General features: G+C 39.2%; 1 non-coding gene across 1 annotated transcript; it reads right to left on the reverse strand.

The window, feature by feature from the left end:
• Nucleotides 1-2,715: 2,715 nt before the first annotated feature.
• LOC141699668 (small nucleolar RNA R71) lies at nt 2,716-2,822 on the reverse strand. The gene has a single exon (XR_012566068.1). It is a non-coding gene; the product is annotated as a small nucleolar RNA R71 (small nucleolar RNA).
• Nucleotides 2,823-7,457: the final 4,635 nt, after the last annotated feature.

Genomic DNA, 7,457 nt, shown 5'->3' on the forward strand with positions numbered 1-7,457 from the left:
GTATTTGATTCAGAAAACCAGTAGCATTATTTACAAGTCCTGGTACATTACTTTTTCTAGTTGTTAATTGAGTTATCCTCTCTATTTAATTTGTTTGTTAGGTTTAACAATCAAATAGGGGGGGATTATTGGTGAGACTGCATAGCTGTATGAACAGTTACGTGATAACTCAACAAGATAACAACACTAGAACATGACAGGTTAATAATACTATGACAACACAAGAAATCAGGAAGAATAAAGACAAGGAAAATATAAAGAATCAAAAGATTAGAAGAAGGTTGGAAGTCTGTTTACAGGTCACTGAAAGAAGTTCATTAATATGTTCATGCCTCAGTGAAGAATAAAGGTTAAAGACTTTCAGGGTTTCAGAAATGATGAAGATTCAGTGTATAAGTGCTACCAAAAGATTTCAGTGTATTGGCATTGATTAAAGATAGACTGTCTGTGAAGCATAGGAATCTGAAGAATTGAAGACATGGTATAGACAAAGGTTAAAGAAGACAATTGCAGTCTTGAAGCTATACTCACTGACAGGAGTTCATTTATATGTTCAAGTGTTGGTAAAAACAGTGAATGAAGTATTCAAGATTGTAGTTGAATGAAGACGTTGTCTAAAGTACCAGAAAGGATTCCAGTGAAAGTACATTTTTTTATTGACAGTCAGTGTTAGAAGCAATGTATATTCAACCAATCTGAATCAACTCAGACACACAAGTCAAATTGAATTAGGTTCTCTCAATGCTAGTTGTTTGTGAACCAGACCAGTGCACCAAACATCTGTATACAAGAAGGGATTTTAATTTAATTACAAAAGAAAGTGTTGATACATTGAAGAATGGTTTGACAAGAGCATGAATATTCTAAGTCATACCAGTCTTCTAGTTGGTCTCCACAGAAGTGTTCCAAGTCACTGGTCGCCACATAACTGGTCTCCATAGATAAAATCTCTAAGGCACCACACATGTCTCCATAGAGATTCTCTATGGTACCAGTGGTCGCCATAGGCTCTATTCGCCACAGAAGGAATATGTCTCTACCTGGTCGCCATAGAGCTACATACAGGACTACAAGTGGCTCTCTTGGTCACCATAGAGGTTCTCTTGGTCGCCATAGAAGTCATGTGGTCGCCATAGAGGGTCTCTTGGTCGCCATAGAGTTCATCTTAGTACACTGGTCACCATAGAGGATAACTGGTCACCATAGAGGATTTACCGTCGTCATAGAGCTCTAAAGAGACACTGGTCGCCACAGAAGCTTGCCCTGGTCACCATAGAGGAGTTATATTCATTGATTCATTTATAGCAATTCAAGGACTTGTGTGGACACAGAAATACCACCTGTCCAATTGAATTTATATAAGTCTACACTTTGAAGCAGAATTAAGCAGTTGTTCTGAGTTTTGTTCATCTTCTGTTTCACGAGAGGAGATGAAAACATGAAACAAAGAGTATACAGACAAGCTCAAGCTTTTTAAATATCCGTTTAACTTCTCACCGGAGTAACGTTATAATATTTGATTTAACTCTTGTATATTCTTAGGGGTATTATAATCATTACCCGGTAATTAAATCCTTAGACAAACAAAAGCTAGATCATTGTAGGATTTGATTTGTAAATCTTTGCAGAATCTAGGAACTTTCTTGTTCTTATATTGTAGCCGGTAAATTTATTTACCGGAGTGTAGCAACACCCCTCGAGGATTTATATACGAATATATACTTCCCCGAATATCTTGTGTTCTTCGTTTTATTGTTCCAAACACTATTCCTCTCAAGAACACAAAACCACTAATCGAGCACTAAATGTATATCCGCTAAAGATTCGAAAGAATTTTTAATTTAATGATTATCGTATTCAACCCCCCTTCTACGATAATTCGGGACCTAACATCTTAGCATTGGATAATAACCATACATTGTTGCTTAGCTGCGTAAATTAAATAGTTAACCAATACAGTCTCTGTGGGAATAAACTAGAAAAGATTCTATAGTACTTGTGAACTCGTATACTTGCATGTATTATTAGCGTGTGTTTAGCGACTAACAAGTTTTTGGCTCCGCTGCCGGGGACTACAGTATTAATTTATAGTTTATGTGCTTGACATCAGTTTTCGTTAAAGTTCATTGACTCGGACATTGTTACTTAATTTTTCCATGTCTTGTTTCAGGTACTCTAGTGAGGGTGTATGCATACGCGTTCACATACTCATAAGAGAACACTGGATAAAGCCGAGGAAGAACTTGTGGTAGTGCGTAAGGAAGTTGTTGAGGATGAACAGAAGGTAGAAGAAGAAGAGAAAGTTGAAGAACAATTGTAGTAGCAATGGGAGATCAAGCAGAAAATCCTAAGGCTTTGATGAACTATGCTCAGCCTAAGATCCATGACATTCAGTCGAGTATCATCAGACCAGCCATCTTGGCTAACACTTTTGAGATCAAAGCAGGCACGATCCATATGATACAGAACTCAGTTCAGTTTGGAGGTTCTCCTTTTGAAGACCCCAACATGCACATCAGAGATTTCATCGAGATCTGCGATACTTTCAAGTTCAATGGTGTGACTGAAGATGCTATCAAGCTGCGACTCTTCCCATTCTCTCTGAGGGACAAAGGTAAGTGCTGGTTATATTCTCTACCACCAGGGTCTATCACTAAATGGGAGGATCTTGCGTAAAAGTTTCTCATGAAATTCTTTCACATGGAAAAGACCGCTGCAATCAGGAATGCTCTTACTCAATTTGTGCATCAAATTGGTGAATCTCTGTGTGAGGCTTGTGATCGATATAAAGAGATGCTAAGGAAGTGCCCATACCATGGCATGCCTGATTGGATGATTATTAATTGCTTCTACAATGGATTGGGTGCTACTTCTAGACCCATGCTTGATGCAGCATCAGGAGGAGCCTTGTGGGCTAAAAGCTACGATGAAACTTATGAACTTTTTGAACTGATTTCTGCTAATGAGTACCAGAATCCTTCCCAGAGACTGACTCAGGAAAAGTAGCAGGAATTCTGGAGTTGGATGCAGCAACTGCTATCGCTTCCCAACTTAAGGCTTTGACGATGAAGGTGGACTCTTTGGCTAATTATGGAGTTAATCAAATCACTAGTGTCTGTGAGCTTTATATCGGTGCCCATGAGACTGATCAGTGCACAATTTTTAGTGAATCAGTGCAGTTCGTGAGCAACTTCCAACGATCGCAGAAACCAGTGCCAACCACCTATCATCCTAACAATCGTAATCATCCTAATTTCAGCTGGAGCAATGCTCAGAATGCGGTTCAACAGCCTTAATAGCAGTATCCAGCTAAACAATACAACCCCCTTGGTTTTTAGCAAACACAGTATGCACCAAGACAACAACTCCAGCTGTAACAAGCTAATGAAAAATCTGAATTGGAGGAGTTGAAGCTTATGTGCAAGAGTTAAGCTGTGTCTATCAAGACCTTGGAAAATTAAGTTGGCCAAATTGCCAATGCCTTGCTAAATCGTCAACCTGGTACATTGCCTAGTGACACTGAAGTTCCAGGAAAGAGGGAAGCTAAGGAGCAGGTAAAGGCAATTACTTTGAGGTCTGGGAAGGTTGCGAATCCCGAACAAACTCAAGAGTTGACTGAAGAAGCTGGGGCTGAGAAAGAAGCAAAACAGCATGATGAAGAAGTGGAACCAAGGAAGACTACTGTTGAGCACACTCCACCTGAGGGTAATACAGGGGAGAAACAGATCTATCCTCCACCACCTTTTCCTAAGAGGATGTAGAAGAAAAAGTTGGACAAGCAATTTGAGAAGTTTCTGGAGGTGTTCAAGAAACTTCATATCAACATAACTTTCGCCGAGGCTCTCGAGCATATGCCTAGCTATGCAAAGCTTATGAAAAGTATTCTCTCTCAGAAGGTGAAGTTAGATGATTTAGAGACTGTTGCTCTCACGAAGGAATGTAGTGCTGTGCTGCAACAGAAGTTGCCTCCGAAGCTTACAGATCCAGGAAGCTTCATTATTCCATGTACTATTGGGAAAGTGTCTTTTGATAGACGCTTATATGACTTGGGAGCTAGCATCAATATGATACCGTTATCAATTTTCAAGCAGTTGGACTTACTTGATCCCAAACCAACTTATATGACCTTGCAGTTGGCCGACTGTTCTATTACATATCCGCGAGGTATTGTGGAGGATGTCTTGGTCAAGGTGGATAAACTTATTTTCCCTGTTGATTTCGTCATTCTTGATTTCGAGGAGGATAAGAAGATTCCCATAATCTTGGGAAGGCCTTTCTTGGCAACTGGCCGAACCTTGATAGATGTGCAGAAGGGCGAGCTTACAATGAGAGGGCTGGATCAGGATGTAACTTTTAATGTGTTCAATGCTATGAAATTTCTTGCTGATAATGAGGAGTGCTTGAAAGTGGAGTTGGTCGATTCGGTGGTCACACCGGAACTTGATCAATTGCTAAGGTCTGATGCCTTAAAAATAGCCTTATTGGGGAATTCAGACAGTGGAGATGACGAAGGTGATGAGAAATTACAGTATTTGAATGCTTCTCCCTAGAAGAGGAAGATTGATATGCCTTTTGAATCTCTTGGAATGGAGGAATTAAGCAAAGCTCCTAAACGCCTCAAGCCTTCTATTGAGGAAGCTCCCACTTTCGAGCTTAAGCCTTTACCTGAACATTTGAGGTATGCGTTTTTAGGTGATGCATCTACTCTGCCTGTTATTATTGCATCAAACCTTTCAGGTAGCGATGAGGAAAAGCTTTTGAGGATTCTGAGAGAGTTCAAATCGGAAATTAAATGGACTATAGTAGATATCAAGGGAATCAGCCCTTCTTATGGCATGCACAAAATTCTGCTAGAGGAAGGTAGCAAGCCTACAGTCGAGCAACAAAGAAGACTTAATCCAATCATAAAGGAAGTAGTGAAGAAGGAAATTCTAAAGTGGCTGGATGCATGGATCATCTATCCTATCTCTGACAGTTCATGGGTAAGCCCGGTCCAATGTGTGCCAAAGAAAGGTGGCATTACTGTGGTAGAAAATGAGAAGAATTAGCTTATTCCTACATGGACAGTCACGGGGTGGAGAGTCTGCATGGATAGGAAGCTGAACAAAGCCACTAGGAAGGACCACTTTCCATTTCCCTTTATTGATAAGATGCTTGATAGGTTAGCCGGTCACGAGTATTACTGTCTTCTAGACGGCTATTTGGGTTATAATCAAATTTGTATCGCCCCAGAAGATCAGGAGAAGACTACCTTCACTTGTCCATTTGGTACTTTCGCCTTCAGACGAGTTTCTTTTGGTTTGTGTGGTGCACCAACCACTTTTCAGAGATGTATGATGGCCATATTTTCTGACATGATTGGCCAGAATATGGAGGTGTTCATGGACGACTTCTCAGTCTTTGGTGATTCTTTTGATGAATACTTGCAGAATCTGGGACAAGTTCTCAAGAGCTGTGTTGAGACCAATCTGGTTCTCAATTGGGAAAAATGTCATTTTATGGTGCGTCAGGGCATTATTCTCGGGCACAAGGTTTCTAATAAGGGTCTTGAGGTGGACAAGGCTAAGGTGGGGGTCATTGAGAATCTTCTTCCACTTAACTCTGTTAAGGGAATTCACAGTTTTCTTGGTCATGCGGGTTTCTACAAGCGTTTTATCAAAGATTTCTCGAAAATTTCAAAGCCTTTGTGCAGTCTAATAGAGAAGGATGTTCCTTTTAAATTTGATGACGAGTGCCTTGTAGCTTTTGATACATTGAAGAAGAGTTTAATTATGGCACCTGTCAAAACCGCACCTGATTGGAAAGAGCCTTTTGAGATGATGTACGATGTAAGTGGCTATGCAGTTGGAACAGTTCTTAGGCAGAGGAAGAATAACATATTTCATGTGGTTTACTATGCTAATAAGACCATAACCGGTGCTCAGCTGAATTACACTACTATGTAGAAAGAACTATTGGCTATTGTGTAACGCCCTCCAGACCCGGGGTATAAGTCTGGGGGTTACTCACTATTCACCAAACATGTACAATCTGATTTACAAATTATAAAGAATTATATCTAAACTCCTTTAACACTAACCAGGATCTTTTTAGGTTGAAGTATGAAAACAAGAACCACTAACTACTTTATTCCAAACCAAATTCAAAATCTTATAAACTCTCTTTATTAGAAACCATTGTCTAACCAGTTTTAAACTAATTTCATCTTTTATTCAAACACACACACACACACATACACACACACACTAACTATCTACACTCCACATATTCGGGCAACTCAAAGCTTTCTTCCTGGATTATGATCAACACCTTGGGTATGAGAGAATCCTGAGGCTTGACCCGCTTCTTTGCCACTCGAGTCCTGATGGGTTTCATATTCCTTCTTAACTGAAAACAATAAGGTGAATAACAATAAGAAGGGGTGAGCCAAAAATTGCTCAACAAGTCCGTAAAATATAATTAGTGGTAAAGCAGTTTAAGTAAATCAGTAACCTGGGTATATCTGCAAAGATATAACCCCACGAGAAGAGAAAGAAGTCCAATGTTGGCGAGTACAAATGAACTAAACTAGACACAAGTTCGCATCTATACCCTGCGGATCAACCAGGATACAGTGCAGATCTATATCTCACTATATAGATCATGTCGGGCACCCAAGCATTATGGCTCATATCAAGGATCAGGTTATGTCCCGGTCCTTAGGATTTAGTGAAGCTTAACCCCAAAAGTATCATTATCCAGTCCTTAAAGTAGCAACTGGAACAATCGGTATGCTTTGATATATTCCAAACACCAGAATATATCAATATTTGTGAATAACAATTGGAATATGAATAAGAAATTGAAATGGAATAGAAACAAGAATCAAAAGAGTGCAAACGTAATATGAATCTGAAGAAATATCACTATTTTGAAATTAGAATAGGGGAAAAACTTGCCTTCCGCGCGACTTACTTCAATTAGATCACCTTCATCTATTACCGACTCGACCTGCCTTGATGGCTTAGCTTCTGTTAGGAAAAGAGAATGATTTAAACATCTCGTACTTCAATTGCGTGTCAAATCGACTTCACATCGTTCCTATTTTCTACCCATGCGCTTATGACCGACTCGTATATCATATATGAACAAGCAACACTCGGTTAACCACATAATACACATAAGCACATAATCATTTTTATAGTTAAAATAATTTTTAGAATCAAAACTGACTCGATGTTCGCTTAACTTATCATTATCTGACTCGTTTCCTATTTTCCAGAATTTTTCAGACTCGTCTCGGCACACGATTTGACTAATAGTCAAATAAATAACAAGGTCAACCAAATTCTACAAGAAACTAGGCTTTAATATTATTTTTTTAATAAAAATAATTCATTTTTCTGAGTCAAAGGGCTTTCGTTTCGCTCGAATCGGACTAACGGTCTAATTAATATCAATTAAATACAGATAAATTA

Source organism: Apium graveolens, unplaced genomic scaffold, assembly GCF_009905375.1.
Source record: "Apium graveolens cultivar Ventura unplaced genomic scaffold, ASM990537v1 ctg1006, whole genome shotgun sequence".
NCBI classification, from domain to species: domain Eukaryota; kingdom Viridiplantae; phylum Streptophyta; class Magnoliopsida; order Apiales; family Apiaceae; genus Apium; species Apium graveolens.